This window comes from Hyperolius riggenbachi, chromosome 6, assembly GCF_040937935.1.
Source record: "Hyperolius riggenbachi isolate aHypRig1 chromosome 6, aHypRig1.pri, whole genome shotgun sequence".
Classification (NCBI taxonomy): Eukaryota; Metazoa; Chordata; class Amphibia; order Anura; family Hyperoliidae; genus Hyperolius; species Hyperolius riggenbachi.
The window spans coordinates 196254755-196275545 of record NC_090651.1 but is presented as its reverse complement, the minus strand read 5'-3'; the positions used below and the strand labels follow the sequence as shown (position 1 = coordinate 196275545).

The 20791-nt window shown below is 45.8% G+C and overlaps 1 protein-coding gene across 2 annotated transcripts in view; it reads right to left on the bottom strand.

Moving 5' to 3' along the window:
- The window catches only part of ROBO4 (roundabout guidance receptor 4), a 1158575-nt gene that overhangs the window by 58746 nt on the left and 1079038 nt on the right, over nt 1-20791 (bottom strand). The window lies entirely within an intron of this gene.

The following is a 20791-nucleotide window of genomic DNA, read 5'->3' as shown; positions in this document are numbered from 1 at the left end:
CAAGCAGGAAGTTATGCACGCTTGCGGTCACTTCCTGCTTCGAGTATGCGGAAGCGTACTGTAAAAATACGCTTCCACGCATGCGGGCCGCAACGCCAACAACTAACATGACTTCCTGGCTCACACAGATCGCCACAGGTCACCACGGGTCCCGCACAGTAAAGTAGTTCTGTGCTAGCGTTAAATTGGGCACTTCCGGTGCAGAGTATCGCAATGTGGGAAGTAGGAACTTCCCCATAGGGTTACGTTAGGCTGCGGTAGCAGCACCAGTGTAAAGGGCCCTCAGAGAAGAATATTTATTTGTTACAGCTGAAAAAAATCCTGCAATAAATCTGCAGTTGGTCTACTTCCTACTTTCATGGAAGAAAAAGGGTTAGCATTTTGTGTTTACATATTAGCTGCTCCGCAGAGGGATGCCGATATTTCTGAGCTGACACAGCTGAGAGATCAGTTTACAGTTGTAATTAGTTACAGATGAGGGGGGATTAGACAAGCTAAACTCTCAAGCTAAACTCTAAAGCTAAACTCATCATACAGGGTGGATTTTTATGAGTTTTCCTTCTCTCCTGTGCATGAGTTCAGATCCACTTTAACCACTACTGGACTGCCAATAGTATTAAAACGTCCTGTTGGTCCATCTTAATGGACCAACAAATGTTTTAAAATGTGTGCTGCAAAAAATGCTCATGGACGCGTGCACGCTCCCGCACGTGCATCAGCATGTGCACACGCACGTGCACTTTAAAGGGAACCTGAGACAAGAAGCATCTCAGGTTCCATACTCACCTGGGGCTTCCTTTGGCTTCTGCATTTAAGGCATACAGTTTTCCGGGAACATTTCCGCATTTGCGGCTGCATGTATAGCAAGCGAACATGCGGGTCATGTGGAAAAAAGCAGAAAGCTGTGTGGTTTAAAAACATGCAGAAAACGTGAATGGTAAATTTGAACAAACAGTGGCGACGCGCGTTCCCTGCACAAGGCTGACTTAAATAGCCTGTAGAATCATGCACATTTATAATCTTATTTCTCAGCATCAGCATGGGTTTACTAAAGAGAGGTCCTGTTTGACTAACATGCCCAGCTTTTATGAGGTAGTGAACGCTAATGTGGATATTGGGAATGCTGTAGATGTGATATACTTGGACTTTACAAAGGCTTTCAACACTGTTCTCCACAAAAGTCTGGTGCAAAAGTTGAGGATGCAAGGACTGGGGAAGAGTCTGTGTGCATGGATAGCGAACTGGCTAATGGACAGAAAACAAAGTGTTGTGGTCAATGGATCTTATTCAAAATGGGAAACTGTTAGAAGTGAGGTCCCACAGGGGTCAGTACTGGGTCCAGTGCTGCAGCTAAAGCTAATAAAATTTTGGGATGCATTAAAAGGGAAATAAAAACTCAAGATGCTAGCATAATATTGCCCGTTTAACTTTCTAGTAAGGCCACATCTAGAATATGGAATTCAGTTCTGAGCACTCTTATAAATCACCTTTTTTGCTTCGACACCAGCAACTTCTTAGAGTTGCACCTCACAGACTGTGAGATAACTTGACTCTCATCACAGCAAGCATTATTGGAGATAGACCGTTCTCAGGCGTCTTCAAAGTACAAGGAGTTTATTCAGTAAACAGATAGTTACATAGTTACATAGTTATTTTGGTTGAAAAAAGACATACGTCCATCGAGTTCAACCAGTATAAAGTACAACACCAGCCTGCTCCCTCACATATCCCTGTTGATCCAGAGGAAGGCGAAAAAACCCTTACAAGGCATGGTCCAATTAGCCCCTAAAGGGAAAAATTCCTTCCCGACTCCAGATGGCAATCAGATAAAATCAATGGATCAACATCATTAGGCATTACCTAGTAATTGTAGCCATGGATGTCTTTCAACGCAAGGAAAGCATCTAAGCCCCCTTTAAATGCAGGTATACAGTTTGCCATAACGACTTCCTGTGGCAATGCATTCCACATCTTAATCACTCTTACTGTAAAAAACCCTTTCCTAAATAAATGGCTAAAACGTTTTTCCTCCATGCGCAGATCATGTCCTCTAGTCCTTTGAGAAGGCCTAGGTACAAAAAGCTCATCCGCCAAGCTATTATATTGCCCTCTGATGTATTTATACATGTTAATTAGATCCCCTCTAAGGCGTCTTTTCTCTAGACTAAATAAACCCAGTTTATCTAACCTTTCTTGATAAGTGAGACCTTCCATCCCACGTATCAATTTTGTTGCTTGTCTCTGCACCTGCTCTAAAACTGCAATATCTTTTTTGTAATGTGGTGCCCAGAACTGAATTCCATATTCCAGATGTGGCCTTACTAGAGAGTTAAACAGGGGCAATATTATGCTAGCATCTCGAGTTTTTATTTCCCTTTTAATGCATCCCAAAATTTTGTTAGCTTTAGCTGCAGCTGCTTGGCATTGAGTACGATTATTTAACTTGTTGTCAATGAGTACTCCTAAGTCCTTCTCCAAGTTTGATGTCCCCAACTGTATCCCATTTATTTTGTATTGTGCTAGACCATTAGTACGTCCAAAATGCATGACTTTACATTTGTCAACATTGAATTTCATCTGCCATGTATGTGCCCATATAGCCATCCTATTCAGATCCTGTTGCAATATGACACTATCTTCCTGAGAGTTGATGATTCTGCACAAATTTGTGTCATCTGCAAAAATAGCAACATTGCTCACTACTGCATCTACTAGGTCATTAATAAATAAATTGAAGAGCACTGGACCCAGAACAGACCCCTGTGGGACCCCACTGCTAACAGTCTCCCATTTTGAGTACGATCCATTGACCACAACTCTTTGTTTTCTGTCCATTAGCCAGTTCCCTATCCATTAACACAGACTCTTCCCCAGTCCTTGCATCCTCAACTTTTGCACCAGACTTTTGTGGGGAACAGTGTCGAAGGCCTTTGCAAAGTCCAAGTATATCACATCTACAGCATTCCCAATATCCATATTAGGATTCACTACCTCATAAAAGCTGAGCATGTTAGTCAAACAGGACCTGTCTTTAGTAAACCCATGTTGATGCTGAGAAATAAGATTATTTTCTACTATGAAGTCATGTATAGTATCTCTTAGTAACCCCTCAAATAGTTTGCATACAACTGATGTTAAGCTTACAGGTCTATAATTTCCTGGATCTGATTTTTTGCCCTTCTTAAATAATGGGAAAACGTGGACAGTACGCCAATCCACTGGGACTCTGCCTGAGAGTCACAAAAGATAAGATAAAGGGGTTTAACTATAACTGAACTTAATTCCCTTAGGACCCGAGGATGCATGCCATCCGGGCCAGGTGCCTTGTCTATTTTTAATTTATTTAGTCTTGCCTTCACTTCTTCCTGCGTTAAGTATTTAATATTACAGTTAGAAGATTGAGACTCTTCCGCCTCTGTAATTTGCAACAGTGCTGTTTCTTTTGTGAAGACAGAAGCAAAGAAAGCATTTAAAAACTCTGCCTTACCTTGGTCATCCACCATTGAGTTCCCACACTCATCCTTTAGGAGTCCTATACAGTCAACCTTTCTTTTTTTAGAGTTAATGTACTTGTAAAACTTTTTTGGGTTAGATTTGATATCCTTAGCGATTTGTTTTTCAGCTTCAATCTTTGCCTGCCTAATTTCTTTTTTACAATTTTTATTGCGCTCCTTATAATTGCTTAGTGCAGCCTCGGTCCCCTCCTGTTTTAAGACCTTATAGGCATTCTTTTTCCTCTTCATTTTATCTTTAACCTTTCTATTCATCCATAGAGGCCTTTTTTTATTCCTAGATATTTTGTTTCCATATGGGATATACATACTACAATATTGATTGAGAATAAGTTTAAAAGCTTGCCATTTCCCTTCAGTGTCCTCCCCTTGTAGTACATTATCCCAGTTCACCAAACTTAGTGCCTGCCTAATTTGATTGAACTTTGCTTTTCTAAAATTCATAGTTTTAGTGGTCCCCTTGCCCCGTGGCCTATCAGTCACCAGATCAAACGTTATCATGTTGTGATCACTATTTCCCAAATGTTCTTGAACCTGCACATTTGATACATTATCTGGTCTATTAGAAATTATCAGATCCAGTAACGCATTCCCCCTAGTTGGTTCCATTACCATTTGAGTCAAGTAATTGTCCTGTAGTGCTGCCAGAAATCTGCTGCTTTTACCAGAATGGGTAGCCTCAATACTCCAGTCAATGTCTGGAAAGTTGAAGTCGCCCATAATTATGACCTCATTTTTACTTGCAGCTTTTTCAATCTGCTGTAGTAATCGCAGTTCTGCAGCTTCATTAATAAGAGGTGGCCTGCAGCATACCCCAATAAGCAATTGGCAACTTTTATTTCCACCATGAATATTTACCCAAACGGACTCCACATCTTCGCAATCTTCCTCCATCTCATATACAGATACAGTTCATCACATCTTAGCAAAGCAGATTCTTGCGTTGCGTTACAGCTTCATGATTACCTTCCTGCTGAAGGTAATCAGGTCCTCTTATGTCTATACTATGTTACATCATCTAGACTACCTATGTACAGCATACATCATATCAGAACAGAAATGGATTATATAAAGGTTTAAGCCAGCAGGCACAGGTAGCAAGACAGAAAAGTGCTACTCCATACTCCGGCTGTGGGTTTTATATGAACCAGAAAGAGTTAAATGTGACCTCATCTGAGCCATCTATGATTGGTTCAGATCCCTTGTGATGTCAGGACACACACCTACTCGATTAATATTCTATAAGATATTTTGTCCTAGATACAAATAATTTCCATGTTGAATAAACATGGCTTTGTTTACTGTTCTTGTGGTCTCCATGTTGAGGTCAGTGAGACCTGTGGCCTTGCCCACAGAACAGCTTCTTGGTATGTCCTAGTTCTGCTGACAGAACTGTAGATTTTCTCTCTAAGAGAAAATCCCCGTAAAGGGCAGGTCTGCACCCCAAGCCTTTTTGAGTAATTCAGTCCAAATAACTGAGGCCTACTTACATTATAACAATCCCCACTAAAAAGGCGTAATCCGCAGATCCCTGCTTCTGAACCCAACAGTACCTGGTTTCTTTTCTTTATGTTTCACTTTTGGATGCTCGTGCTCACGCAACTTCTCTGCTCTAGGCGGCTATCCCTGGAAGATAGGGCAAGACCTCTTGGTCTTCCTGTAACCAGGCTCTCTGGGGATGCCCTACTTCTAACTCCCTCTATACCACATTCTCAGCATTTGTGTCACTTGCGTATCACTCACAAACTTGCATGATCAAAGAAAAGTGAAACTCGTTTGTCTGTTACACGACGGAGCAGTGCCAAGTGCCGTCTAAAAGAGCGCCTTTATACAATCAGGTCCATCACTGGTACTGCTAAACTTATACCCGTAACCCTGTAGGTCCCTTAATTGGAAATATTGGTTCATGAGATTGTTTATGAGGCACCAATCCCTTGACCAGGCTAATTTGTTTTGCGTAATTTGACACACAACTTCACCTGGATAATGATGCCCAAAGTTGTCATCCCCATCCCGACGACCAGTGGGTGTAGGAAGAAATTTTGAACTGCAGAGGCCCAGTCCGAGTGTCCCTGGAACATCGCCGGAAACCTTTTCCACCAGGTCAAACTGGAACTCACCTGCTTATAATTGTGTTCTACCCCGTTAAGATCACCTGGATCATGGTGAAATCTTACCTCTAACTTAGTGTTCTGTTTGTTTAACCATTGTAACAAAGTGTGGTTGTCTTGTGTCCAAACCTGTACCCATTTGTCCCATGGCGGGTTATCCTTCAAGATGGGAACTCCCCCTGAAGCTTTGAACTTTAGAGTTCTCTTAACAATTTGAGGAATGACGTCATCAAACTTGGATGACTTGATCCATATGGGATCTCCGCTCATACAATAAGCTCCCCTCGAAAAATCTACCTGATTGGAACAATTACGAAAATGTCCCTTGAATGTGTCATTAGACATTACGTTTAAAAAAACAACCTTTCCATCAGCCCCCGGAACTATCGGTTTGGCTTCAGGGCGGATCTTTAAATGGTAGCCTCGCATTCTGTGTGATTGAGCCACAACTGTCCTGATTGGACCTCTTCCCCCCCTTGTGTCCTGAGGCAAAATGTGTACGTGAGGTCGGGAAGACTGTACTCTCGGCCATATTTCAATTAAGAGTACCTCTTCACTTACCCAACTAGCATGAGGATAAGTGGCTGCATATGGACTGTGTAATATTGTCCCCTGTTGTGACCCGTGTAGTGAGAATGGGGTTCCCTGTGTTGGCTTTCCCTCCCTTGGGATCGCTCTCCCCACCCTCTTTGTCACCTGGAAATGTGGCTTGATCTCGATTTTTACTTCTTGTTTCGAGAACCACAAACCCTCGGCTTTCCAGCCTTTACGGGTGTAAAGTTGTTCCAGAGACACCCTCTGTTGGTAACTCCAGAGTGCGATGTTGTCCCCTGCGTCTCTCCTGTAGGAGAAGTGATGCTTGCTGCTCGTTCCTCTCCAATCTGGAACCATCTCACTCTGGATAACCAAGACAAGGTACCCCTGAATCACACACTCCACCTTTTGCATGTACCCATTGTACTGCAATGTTCCTTTTAACAGAACTTTGGATCAGTGCATCGATTCTGGGAGTGAGACATTCAAGAGCATATTTACACTGCCGTTCAATTCAAACTTCCAGCACACCTGACCCTTCAGACCTTTCACCAACATTGTGCCATGAAATTTGTTTGCACCTGGCACTTGTGATCTATTCCTCCTTCTCTGCTTGGACCCCACGTGCCAATCAGAGGAAAGTGGAAGAGGATCAGCCTCTTTTTCTCCAAACATTAACATGCTTGGGCCTTGTGTTCTCATTAACCCCTTATTGTTCATGAGAATGTCCTCTCTTCGTTCTCCTAGGACAGAATGGCAGCCTAGGATCACAATCAGCACGGTACTCTTTATTGTAAAAGCACTTCCTTGGGAAAGAAAAACATTAGCAATTTGCATTATGCTTTGCTCAGTCAGTTTTTTTAGCCTCTTTATGATCTCCGAAATCTCGTTTCTCAGTCTCTTTCCGATCTCAGAAATCTCGCTGTTCTCCAAACTCGGATTGGCATCTGGAACCTTTTGCTTATCCAACTGACATCTCCATCTTTGCTGCCAGCACTGCAGCTGTCTCGATTCCATATTGCCAAACTCCCGAAATCGAAATACAAAAAAATCAATTCTTATTAATGATTTGAGATTCGCCCTGCGGCTTGTACTCTGTACACTTTAGATTGATCAATATATACCGTAATTGATCTCGTTGCTTTATGGTTCTCATGAACTCTGTTTACTCTTCTTGGTAGATTGGAGTTAAACTTCTCTCCCCTACCTAAGTACTATCCTAAGTACTTACCTGTGTAAAATATGCTCCCGCGGACTTCACCTTTGGAAGCTCTCACCTCATTGCAAGCTCTCCCCACATCACCCCTTCTGTACATACATGGCCGTTGTATGCACAGAGTACGGATGCCACACACCTGTTGCTGCTTTGCAGGTGAGCCTGCAATGATCTTACTCATTTTCGCATTGACTTACCTAGAACTTCATCGATCACAGCCCTCTCTGCTCGACATCCTGTTTAGTGTACCCTCTGACCAATGCTTGCCGTGCTACTACCCCCAGACTACAAAAAAAAATGGCTGCCTCCCTGTAGGAAGGAGCACTTTGCACTTAAACTACCCAGGGTGCAGGGCTAAGCATTCCAGCGTCATATGCCTGTATGCAGATCCCTGAATGCCCACTTGGTAGGTAGTCGATGGACGTATGTCTTTTTTCAACCAAAATAACTATGTAACTATGTAAACACTGTACTGATACACTGTCACTCTGTAAATGGCAATTCCTTCATCGTTACAATTGCCCCATGAACTGCTGCCAGTTCTGTTCTTTGTGCTACACTTGGTAGGAGCTGGGAAAAAAAAATTCACCAATCAGTGGACAAGAAAACGCACAAACAGCCCCAGCCCAGCATTGACCTCTTCGTCAAGCTCTGGCCCTGTCCACGACAAAAAACAGAAAAAACGTTACCGCACTGCAGCCGCGGCGACGGATACCTGGATTGGTCAACTCCCCTTTTTTTTTTCAACTCCGGCACCCCCTGATGCACTGTCCCCCCTTTTGTCTCTTGGGAACTCATGCTGCACCACCCGTTAAGGTGCCTCACTTAAAGGAATAATCCCATAAGCAACGCAGTACAGATACTTCCCTGATCTGCTCTTGCAAATCACTCCCTGGGAAATATCTGACTTCTACGTGTCTCCATGCCCCTGGCTGGGAAACACTTCCTATCCGTGACCATGCAACCTGCTTGGCTCACGTATGCGGACACTCCCTTTGCCCAGACTTCTTTTGAGGAAATCATCTGGAAGCCAAGATACTCAGTGGAATCTCTCTGTCCCCACTCTGGACCCCCCCCCACCAGCTGCTTCCGTGCACGGCGCCGTGTGCACAGCTGTGACGTGGGACGTTGGATCCCCCCAGCACATCCTCCCCCCTGCCATTGGGGCGTGCCTATCAGTGGGCGCTTCCCGCCCCCTCCCCTCCTAATACATCATGAAGGTGGGAGTGGCTTTCTCAGAAATGCGACTCCATTTTGAGTCATGGCATGCCAGCCAAGATGGCTGCTATGTAATCCCCCATAGCAACCTCTCAATCTTATACACTTATAGAAAAGAAAGATACATGCACACTATACATTTCAGCATATATAAACTCTCGGATGCCTGCAAAAAAAACACATACAAGACAAATAGCACAGCAGTTTGTGAAGTTTCTTATCTCCTCCTCAGAAAAAAACGCAAATCATCTTGGACATGAGACGGAGAAAAAACAAACATGCACTCAACCTCGTGCACTCAAACCTACGCTCTGCGATCCGTGAATATAAAAAAAAACACATGACACTGAACTGAAACCACCGAAAAAAACACGCAAAAGCCAAATACAGCAAGAGCCACACACAGTGCTTCTCCCACTATCCCAGCTGTGACTGTAAACTGCTTCATACCTTCACAGCGACCCAGTGAAGTGGGCTGTGTGCAATCCTGCATATCCAGCTCACGCAAAAAAAAAAACAGAGAGAAAGAAAAAAAAAATACTTCCAACTTCACTCCCCCCTCATTCTGTAGAATACGTGGAGGAGGAAAGAAGAAAACCTACAGCTGTTCCCAAAACTTTCTAACAAACCTCATCCAAATCACACTAATATGCAGCGAGCTAACCGCTCAGTACCTTTTACGCTCCTGCTCTAGCTTCTCTCTACCCAGTCCTCTCTCTCTCTCACTCCCCCATCCACTACTTGTAGACTGCCACCCCCCTTTGCTGCGGGCACTCTACACTAGACTGAAACACCGCTGGCATCACTCCAAGCTCTCCTAACACACTGCGTAGACAGTAGCAGACCTTCTCTGTGAAACGAGAGAGAGAGAGAAAGAAAAAAGAAAAAAAATACCTTAGCAGATAACCCAGTTAACATCTGACCAGCGAAAGAAAGCAGATAACCCAGTTAACATCTGACCAGCGAAAGAAAACATGCCTGTGACAAATGTGGATATAACCACTATTTAAGCCGTAACATGCAACACAGGAACATTGAATCATAAAAAATCCTCAACTGCACATTAAAGCACATAAACTCTGAAGACAGCACTATGTACGCTCTACACCGGACCTTTCCCCCCCCCCTTCCCACCATTCACGGGAGGGGGAAGAAGTACGCAGCCTCCAACCTAACATAGCAGCTGCACATAACACAGAATGCATTATCAACTCCTTGTACAACTCCATATACAATAAAGATAATGCAATATAACAACGTAAACCATACTTGTCCTGGTCCGCGGACTTCTATTCGCTTGCCAATTTGATCAGCCGTAGCAACTTTCCCACGAAACTCTGATTGGACACACTTGGAGCTCCTGCTGAGTCTCATTCCGCTCAGTGGATCGGCTTCTTCTGCGGCAGTTGCTCGCTGATCTCGGAGCGCTCCCAAAACTCGCGATCCTGTTTAGGCTTTTAACTGCATGTGCACCTGCAGCTTAACTTTAAAGTCCAAGAGTTTCGCCGCTGATTACCACGAACTGCAGCCCGTGTGCTGGCTCACGCACACCACTTATCAGCTTGATAAGCTTTCCAGTCCGCGTCTACTCCGCTTGTTTCGCTGTGGAATTTCTTGAAAACTTCGGCCCCTGGCCCTTGTCTGCCATTTTCGCTAGACAGTGAAGGGTTTAACGGCACCACTGTTATAAATCACCTTTTTGCTTTAACACCAGCAACTTCTTAGAGTTGCACCTCACAGACTGGGAGATAACTTGACTCTTAACACAGCAAGCATTATTGGAGATAGACCGTTCTCAGGCGTCTTCAAAGTACAAAGAGTTTATTCAGTAAACAAATATACAGATACAGTTCATCACATCTTAGAAAAGCAGATTCTTGCGTTGCGTTACAGCTTCATGATTACCTTCCTGCTGAAAGTAATCAGGTCCTCTTATGTCTATACTATGTTACATCATCTAGACTACCTATGTACAGCATACATCATATCAGAACAGAAATGGATTATATAAAGATTTAAGCCAGCAGGGACAGGTAGCAAGACAGAAAAGTGCTACTCCATACTCCGGCTGTGGGTTTTATATGAGCCAGAAAGAGTTAAATGTGACCTCATCTGAGCCATCTATGATTGGTTCAGATCCCTTGTGATGTCAGGACACACACCTACTCGATTAATATTCTATAAGATATTTTGCCCTAGATACAAATAATTTCTATGTTAAATAAACATGGCTTTGTTTACTGTTCTTGTGGTCTCCATGTTGAGGTCAGTGAGACCTGTGGCCTTGCCCACAGAACAGCTTCTTGGTATGTCCTAGTTCTGCTGACAGAACTGTAGATTTTCTCTCTAAAAGAAAATCCCCTTAAAGGGCAGGTCTGCACCCCAAGCCTTTTTGAGTAACTCAGTCCAAATAACTGAGGCCTACTTAAATTATAACAATCCCTAAAAAGGGTTGATCCGCAGATTCCTGCTTCTGAACCCAACAGTACCTGGTTTCTTTTCTTTATGTTAGGAAAGATATTGCAGTTCTAGAGCAGGTGCAGAGACGAGCAACAAAATTGATACAAGGGATGGAAGGTCTCATTTACCAAGAAAGGTTAGATAAACTGGGTTTATTTAGTCTGGAGAAAAGACGCCTTAGAGGGGATCTAATTAACATGTATAAATACATCAGAGGGCAATATAAAAGCTTAGCTTTTTGTCCCTAGGCTTTCACAAAGAACTAGAGGACATGATCTGCGCATGGAGGAAAAATGTTTTAGCCATTTATTTAGGAAAGGTTTCTTTACAGTAAGAGTGATTAAGATGTGGAATGCAGTAGTTATGGCAAATTCTATATCTGCATTTAAAGGGGGCTTAGATTCATTGAAAGACATCCATTGCTATAATTACTAGGTAATGCCCAGTGGTGTTGATCCAGGGAATTTATCTGATTGCCATTTGGAGTCGGGAAGGAATTTTTTTCCCTTGTGGGGCTAATTGGACCATGCCTTGTAAGGGTTTTTTAACTTCCTCTGGATCAATAGGGATATGTGAGGTAGCAGGCTGGCGTTGTACTTTGTTTTCTGGTAGAACTTATGTCTTTTTTCAATCCAAATAACTACGGTATGTAACTATGTAATTTTGCCGCCCGTGGCAAAATGCGCACAACCGCATCTAGTGTGTTCCCTGCCTGAAGGGAACCTTAACTTCTGTGTTTTTTTAAGTTGACAAGCTTTCTGCTTTTTTTCCGCACGATGCACACGTTTCCATACAGTACCTGTCGCCGCAAATGCAGAAATGCAGAAACTTCTCAGAAAAATGCTTGTGTTAAATACGAACATAAAAGGCGACAGAGACCCAGGAATTGCATGGGAAAATGTCCCTGCAAGTGTGTTCCCTGCCTGGAAGCGCACATGTGGGTGCATGTGAGCGCGCTCGTGCTGATGTGCATGCACAGTACAATCTTTCGCATTTTGCCATTTGTGACAAAACGCACACAAACGTGTCTAGTGTGTTCCTTACCTAAAGGTAACCTTAATTTCCATGCGTTTTTAAATCGCACAGCTTTCTGCTTTTTTCCGCATGACGCACACATTCACATACAGTACATGCTGCCACAATTGTGTAAATGCGGAAACATTCATGGAAAAATGTTCACGTTAGACACGAATGCAAAAGCAAATGGAGACCTGGAAATTGCAGGGAAAATGGCTGTGCAAGTGTGTTCACTGCCTTAAAGTGTGCATGAACGTGCATGTGCACAGTAGAATTGTGCGCGTTTTACCATCCATGGCAAAACGCACACAAATGCATCTATTGTGTTCCCTGTCTAAAGGGAATCTTAACTAATCAAAATAAAAAAAGAGTTTCACTTACCTGGGGCTTCTACTAGCCCCCTGCAGCTGCCCTGTGCCCATGACGTCCTGGAACGATCCTCCGGTCCCCCACTGTGGCTTACCCATATCTTTCGGACTATAAGACGCTTCGGACTATAAGACGCACCTAGTTTTAGAGGGCAAAAATCAGAAGAAAAAAAAATGCTAACGCTGGTGAGTCTATAGTCCAGGAGCATCTTGTGGACCTTTACCCCCAACTGTCTCTGTTTAACCAGCTACACTGACTAGACTACACAACTAGCTATACTGACTACACTTAATACATACCCAGCTACAATATCAAGACTGACTACACACCCAACTACACTAACCACACACCCAGCTACACTGACTACAAACCCAGCTACACTGACTACACACCCAGCTACACTGACTAGACTGACTACAAACCCAGCTACACTGACTACACACCCAACTACACTGACTACACACCCAACTACACTGACTACACACCCAGCTACACTGACTAGACTGACTACACACCCAGCTACACTGACTAGACTGACTACACACCCAGCTACATTGACTAGACTGACTACACACCCAGCTACATTGACTAGACTGACTACACACCCAGCTACACTGACTACACACCCAGCTACACTGACGAGACTGACCACACACCCAGCTACACTGACCACACACCCAGCTACACTGACCACACACCCAGCTACACTGACTACACACCCAGCTACACTGACTAGACTGACTACAAACCCAGCTACACTGACTACACACCCAACTACACTGACTACACACCCAACTACACTGACTACACACCCAGCTACACTGACTAGACTGACTACACACCCAGCTACACTGACTAGACTGACTACACACCCAGCTACACTGACTAGACTGACTACACACCCAGCTACATTGACTAGACTGACTACACACCCAGCTACACTGACTACACACCCAGCTACACTGACGAGACTGACCACACACCCAGCTACACTGACCACACACCCAGCTACACTGACCACACACCCAGCTACACTGACTACACACCCAGCTACACTGACTACGCACCCAGCTACACTGACTACACACCCAGCTACACTGATTAGACTGACTACACACCCAGCTACACTGATTAGACTGACTACACACCCAGCTACACTGACTAGACTGACTACACACCCAGCTACACTGACTACACACCCAGCTACACTGACTAGACTGACTACACATCCAGCTACACTAACCACACACCCAGCTACACTGACCACACACCCAGCTACACTGACTACACACCCAGCTACACTGACTAGACTGACTACACACCTAGCTACACTGACTAGACTGACTACACACCCAGTTACACTGACTACACACCCAGCTACACTGACTACTCTCCTAGCTACAGTGACTACGCTCCCAGCTACACTGACTACTCTCCAAGCTACACTGACTACACACCCAACTACACTGACTACACACCCAGCTACATTGACTACACACCCAGCTACACTGACTACACACCCAGCTACACTGACTGCTCTCCCAGCTACACTGACTACACACCCAGCTACACTGACTACACACCCAGCTACACTGACTACACACCCAGCTACACTGACTACACTCACAGATACATTACACTCGCTAAGATTACCCTTGCCTATCCAGCGTTCTCCATCCAGGTCACGTGACAGGGAACTCACTGTCAGCTGGAGTGGGTCATGTGCCGATAGGAAGCCGAGCGCCAAGCTTCAAGTTGTCTGCGACTCCTACAGCCCCCGGCAGTCCATGTGCGCAGTTGTCAATGACAGGGCACGTGCTGTCATCTGGTGTGGTCATGTGCTGATAGGAAGCCTCACTGTGTCTGCGACTCCCACAGCCCCCGACAGTCCATGTGCAGTTGTCACATGACAGAGCACGCGCTGTCATCTGGTGTGGCTGGAGCATTTGGTCGTGTGCCGATAGGAAGCCTCAAGGTGTCTGCAACTCCCACAGCCCCCGGCAGTCCACGCGCAGTTGTCCTGATGCATCTTCCGCCTGCGGAAGAAGGAGGAACCGCAGCAGCCCATATCTGTGTGTGGTCACCACCGGGAGAAGTAGCACCGGGAGGATGTCCGGAGCTCACTAAAATGAGGTGCCATGGCAGCTCCATGCCTGTGCGCGGTCACCGAGTGGGGATTGCAGCAGCAGGAGAATGTCCAGAGCCTTGTGCTCACTTCAAGGAGGAGACGCAGCAGCTACATGCCTGGGGGTGGTTACCGAGTGCGGGGAGCAGCAGCGGGAGGCTGTCTATTATGGATCTTGGAGACCAGCTGCCAGATGCCTGTCGGACCGACATGCCCCGGGAGAGTGCCAAGCTGCACATAGAAGCACCAGCTGCAGCTCAGTTCGGCCTTGGTCGCGCTACTTCTGTCCGGCTCAGGGTCATAGTAAGAGAAGCTTTCTCACACTGCAGCATGAAGCTGTATGGGGTCGGGAGCTCTGTCAAAGCACTCGGTCACGGTAAACTCCTTCCCCTCACCTTTAAAGTGTCTGCCCTTTATACATTTACTGTACCTTCGCACTATAAGACGCACTGAATTTTCCTCCCCTCTATTGTATGTGTGTCCCGTATTATAGTCCATAAAATACGGTAGCTTCCATTTTGGTAACAGAGCCAGTCGCTGGCCATTGCGCCTGCGTGGCCCTGGCCACTGCACTAGTGTTGGGCGAACACCTGGATGTTCGGGTTCGGGCCGAACAGGCCGAACATGGGCCAGATGTTCGGCATGTTCGGCCCGAACCCCGAACTCAATGGAAGTCTATGGGACCCCCGAACATGCCCATTTTGGGGGCCCTATGGGGTCGCAGGCATAAGGGGGGAGCATGCCCCGATCGCGGGGGGGGGTCGGAAATTCCCCCCACCCCCTCCGCTAGCGCTCCCCCCTCTGCCCGCTTCCCCATAAAAAAAAGTTTAATGCAAGTTAAATAGTACCGGTGGCTGGCAGTGGAGTGAGGAGGAGGAGTCAGAGTAGGAGAGTGACGCGTTGAGGCCGGGCAGCGGGCGGTTGAGCGGTAGTACCCTTGTGGTACTTCCGCCCTTTCTCTGACCTCACGTCCTCTGCATACGAGGGTACGCGTCACGCGTACCCTCGTATGTGTCATCACGTAGAGGACGTGAGGTCAGAGAAAGGGCGGAAGTACCACAAGGGTACTACCGCTGAACCGCCCGCTGCCCGGCCTCAACGCGTCACTCTCCTACTCGGACTCCTCCTCCTCACTCCACTGCCAGCCACCGGTACTATTCAACTTGCATTAAACTTTTGTTATGGGGAAGCGGGCAAAGGGGGGAGCGCTAGCGGAGGGGGTGGGGAGTATTTCCGACCCCCCCGCGATTGGGGCATGCTCCCCTCTTATGCCTGCGACCCCATAGGGGGGCAGTATTCGGCCGAACAGGGCCCTGTTCGGCCGAACAGGGGCCCTGTTCGGCCAGCCATTGAGCAGTTCGGGCGAACCCGAACAGTTTGGCCGAACACCATTAGGTGTTCGGCCGAGCTCGAACATCACCCGAACAGGGTGATGTTCTGCAGAACCCGAACAGTGGCGAACACTGTTCGCCCAACACTACACTGCACCTGCATGGCCCTGGCCGCATGCATTCTCAATCACACTCCACTGCTGGGAGCGTCCTGCGCATGCGCAGTTGGATAAAATCTTGTACTGCGCATGTGCAGGACACTCTCGGCGGACGCTCCCATTTTGGTTTTTTGAATGGTAACATTTATGACATGTATCAAATGTTCGGTCACTCCAGGGCCTTTGATAAGAAAGAATGACATTATATTACATTTGATAAAAAACAAAATGGCCGTTAGTGCTACTGGTAGTTAAAGGGACACCGAACAGTGCAGAAACTATGGAAAGATGCATATAATTTTAAAGCTCTACGCCTTTTAGTTTTCGCTATTTTTGCGATTGAAATTGCCACGGCCGCGATTTCGATCCCGAAAATAGAGAAAACTAAAGGCGTATGGCCGCGGTTTAGGTGTCGCCAGAATGAGGAGAAAGAGAGCTTTAAAATGATATCACTTGAAGGAGGAGTCGCAGCAGCTACATGCCTGGGGGTGGTTACCGTGTATTGCATGGCCAAAATGCTATCTAATTGTGTATATAGGGTATCATTTTAACTGTGACAAGCGAGAGAATAGAATTTGGGGTGTTTGAGATCTGAGGCCTAAGTCGTTTAAATTTTCTTAGTGGCAAACTGAATGAAAAACAATAAAGTTGTTATTTTCATACACTCTATACCAGGGGTCAGGAACCTTTTGGCTGAGAGAGCCATAAACGCCACATACTTTAAAATGTATTTCCCTGAGAGCCATATAATATGATTCAAACGGGGACAATGCGCATGCGCAGCAGAGGGCTCACATCCCTGTTGCTATGGTGATGTGTATACAGTTGATCCCAGTGGCGTAGCTAAGGAGCTGTGGGCCCCCATGCAAGTTGTACAATGGGGCCCCCCAGGCACTCTATACATAACAATTGATACGGCGCACCAAAATCTGACAATGGCAACTACAGGTGCAAGAAGGGGATGGGGAAGAGCTTGTTAATGTTTACCACTACTCAATGTATCTATAGAAGTGATTATTATGAGCACAGGACCAATAGAGAGCTAATACTGCAGTTGAGGGAGGGCCCTTCGGGGCCCCTCTGGCCCAAGGGCCCCGATGCGGTCGCTACCGCTGCACCCCCTATTGCTACGCCCCTGGTTGATCCACTGGCAGTGGAAGTGTCAGACATGTCTTCAGCTTCTCATGGATTTCAGCAATTTCCCTGAGAGTCAGACAGGAGAAATACCGACTAACAGTTTATGTACAATTAGCTAGCTAACTTGGAGGTTGATTCACTTTGTAGCACGAGATCCCCGCACTTTGGCCCAAGTGACAAGCAGCCTATTGGGCCAATCAAAGTGCAGGGAGTCACTGGACCTGACAGGGTCCAGAGTGGTACAGTTGGAGCAGCTGTTAGTTTTGGGTGGAGCGCGAATAAATTAGTAGTGCATGCTACAACAGTAGCGTGCCTACCTTAAAAATTTTACTTGTGCTGCCACACTAAGCTGTGCTGCTTGAGCAGTGTAGCTTAGTAAATCAAACCCTACTGATTTGTCTGTGAGCCAGATGCAGCCATTAAAAGAGCCTCATCTGGCTCATGAGCCATTGGTTCCCTACCCCTGCTCTATACCAAAACAAAACACTTGGAAAAAACCCAAAAGTGACAGAATTGAAAAGGGAATACATACAGTGGCTTGCAAAAGTATTCGGCCCCCTTGAAGTTTTGCACATTTTGTCACATTACTGCCACAAACATGAAATAATCTTATTGGAATTCCACGTGAAAGACTAGTACAAAGTGGCGTACACGTGAGAAGTGGAACGAAAATCATATATGATTCCAAACATTTTTTACAAATAAATAACTGCAAAGTGGGGTGTGCGTAATTATTCAGCCCCCTTTGGTCTGCGTGCAGTCAGTTGCCCATAGACATTGCCTGATGAGTGCTAATGACTAAATAGAGTGCACCTGTGTTTAATCTAATGTCAGTACAAATACAGCTGCTCTGTGACGGCCTCAGAGGTTGTCTAAGAGAATATTGGAAGCAACAACACCATGAAGTCCAAAGAACACACCATATCAATCAGGGATAAAGTTATTGAGAAATTTAAAGGAGGCTTAGGCTGCAAAAAGATTTCCAAAGCCTTGAACATTCCACGGAACACTGTTCAAGCGATCATTCAGAAATGGAAGGTGTATGGCACAACATGGGGGAATTTGTCGATAGGACAACTATTAGTCGTGCACTGCACAAAGTTGGCCTTTATGGAAGAGTGGCAAGAAGAAAGCTATTGTTAACAGAAAAGCATAAGAAGTCCCATTTGCAGTTTGCCACAAGCCATGTGGGGGACACGGCAAACACGTGGAAGAAGGTGCTCTGGTCAGATGAGACCAAAATGGAACTTTTTGGCCAAAATGCAAAGCGCTATGTGTGGCAGAAAACTAACACTGCACATCACTCTGAACACACCATCCCCACTGTCAAATATGGTGATGGCAGAATCATGCTCTGGGGGTGCTGCTTGATGGGAAGATGAATGGAGCCAAATACAGGGCAATCTTGGAAGAAAACTTCTTGGAGTCTGCAAAAGACTTGAGACTGGGGCGGAGGTTCACCTTCCAGCAGGACACCGACCCTAAGCATAAAGCCAGGGCAACAATGGAATGGTTTAAAACAAAAGATATCCATGTGTTAGAACGGCCCAGTCAAAGTCCAGATCTAAATCCAATCGATAATCTGTGGCAGATCTGAAAACTTCTGTTCACAAACGCTGTCCAACTAATCTAACTGAGCTGGAGCTGTTTTGCAACGAAGAATGGGCAAGGGTTTTAGTCTCTAGATGTGCAAAGCTGGTAGAGACATACAGACGCGTATCTGGAGCCGTGCAGATGGGGCTCCTGCTATAGGCGCCCTTGTGACTCACCTCCCAGGGGGCGCATCAATCAGTAAATCACCCCTCCCTCCCAACCAAACCTGTTGCCTTATAGTACATTCCTAAGAGGGAGAGGACTCTGTCCCGTCCACCTCCCTCCTGCCAGCTACTGTCGTAGCCCCAGCAACGCTGCTCACAACCCTCTCCTGAGTCCTCATTGGTCTCATGCCTGTGCCGCAGGGGCTTATGGGGCTGGAAGAGGAGAGGAATGTGTGTGTAGCAGCCAGCCACGAGGTGACACAAGACACAGAGCAGAATGGACGGAGTGAGTGGACACACTGCAGAGGACGGCAGGCAGGGAGAGAGATCATCACGCTGGTTAGTGGTCTTAGGATGATCTCCTGCAGCAGCGTTTATAAAAGCAAAGGACCTGTGAATTGTCTCACCTCACCAGTATCTGTGTACTGTGAGCCTCAGGAGAGCTGCTATATCAGCATTGTCAGATTTACAGCCTACACTGCCCACATTGCTCTCAGCAGGCTCACTGTACACAGCAGCAGGTCAGAAGATTCACAGGTCCTTTCCTTTTATCAGCCCTGCTGCAGGAGATCATTCTGATAAGAGCAATGACTAGATAAGGAAATAGATGCTGGGGTAGGGGGAGGGTACTGAACATTCTAATGCTGGGTACACACTTGCGATTTCCCGATCGATCGACTATTTCCGACATGTTCAATCGATACAGCCGTCGATTTTGTATGCTTAACATGCAAAATCGACTGCTGTATTGATTGAAACCAGATCGAACATGTCGGAAATAATCGATCAATCCCACGGATCGAGCGGGAACTCACAACGTGTGTACCCAGCATTAGGTCAACTCACTGTCTTCACTCACTGCTCTTCAGTCCAAGTCACAGCCTGAATACTCACCAGCACAACATAGGAAGATGTATCCAGCGAAGTCCCCCAATGACAAGCATTCCCCGATCCACCTTCCTGCGGGTAATGTTACACAAGCAACGTTACAAAGTCAAACGCTTGTGGTACTTTCGCAGAGTCGTCAGGGATCTTAAAGAGACACTATAACTTGAAAAAATCCCTCTGGGGATACTTACTTCCAGAAGGGGAAGCCTCTGGATCCTAATGAGGATTCCCCCGTCCTCCTGTGTTCCATCGCTGGCTCTCCTGAAACCACTACTGACAGTCTGTGGCGGTTGTGGCGCAAGCGTAGTAGCGCCTGCAATATCTACCTTTCCCTGCTTCAGTGCAGGTGCAGTAGTGGCTTTCTAGATGAAAAAAGCCAAGCCCAAGCAGGGCTAATCTACTGGGCAGGCAACGGGGGGGGGCGCAACTTCAGTGTTTGCCATAGGCGCTATTTTACTCAGATACGCCCCTGGAGACATACCCTAAAAGACTGGCAGCTGTAATGGTTCTACAAAGTATTGACTCAGGGGGCTGAATAATAACGCACACCCCACTTTTCAGTTATTGATTTGTAAAAAATGTTTGGAATCATGTATGATTTTCGTTCCACTTCTCACGTGTACACCACTTTGTATTGGTCTTTCACGGGGAATTCCAATAAAATTGATTCATGTTTGTGGCAGTAATGTGACAAAATGTGGAAAACTTCAAGGGGGCCGAATACTTTTGCAAGCCACTGTAAATAGTTACCTTAGGGACTCAGCTTTTTAAATATGTATGTCATGAGGGTGTATTGCTCTTATTTTTGCTCATAATGGCTTGTAATCCTTGGTAATGTGCAATGAGAAAATTAAAGCCACAACATAGAAAAAATACACCTTTATTACCAAATAATATATTGTTACCATACTTTGTTCTAGGGGCATAATTTAAATCTTGTGATAACCAGGACAAATAG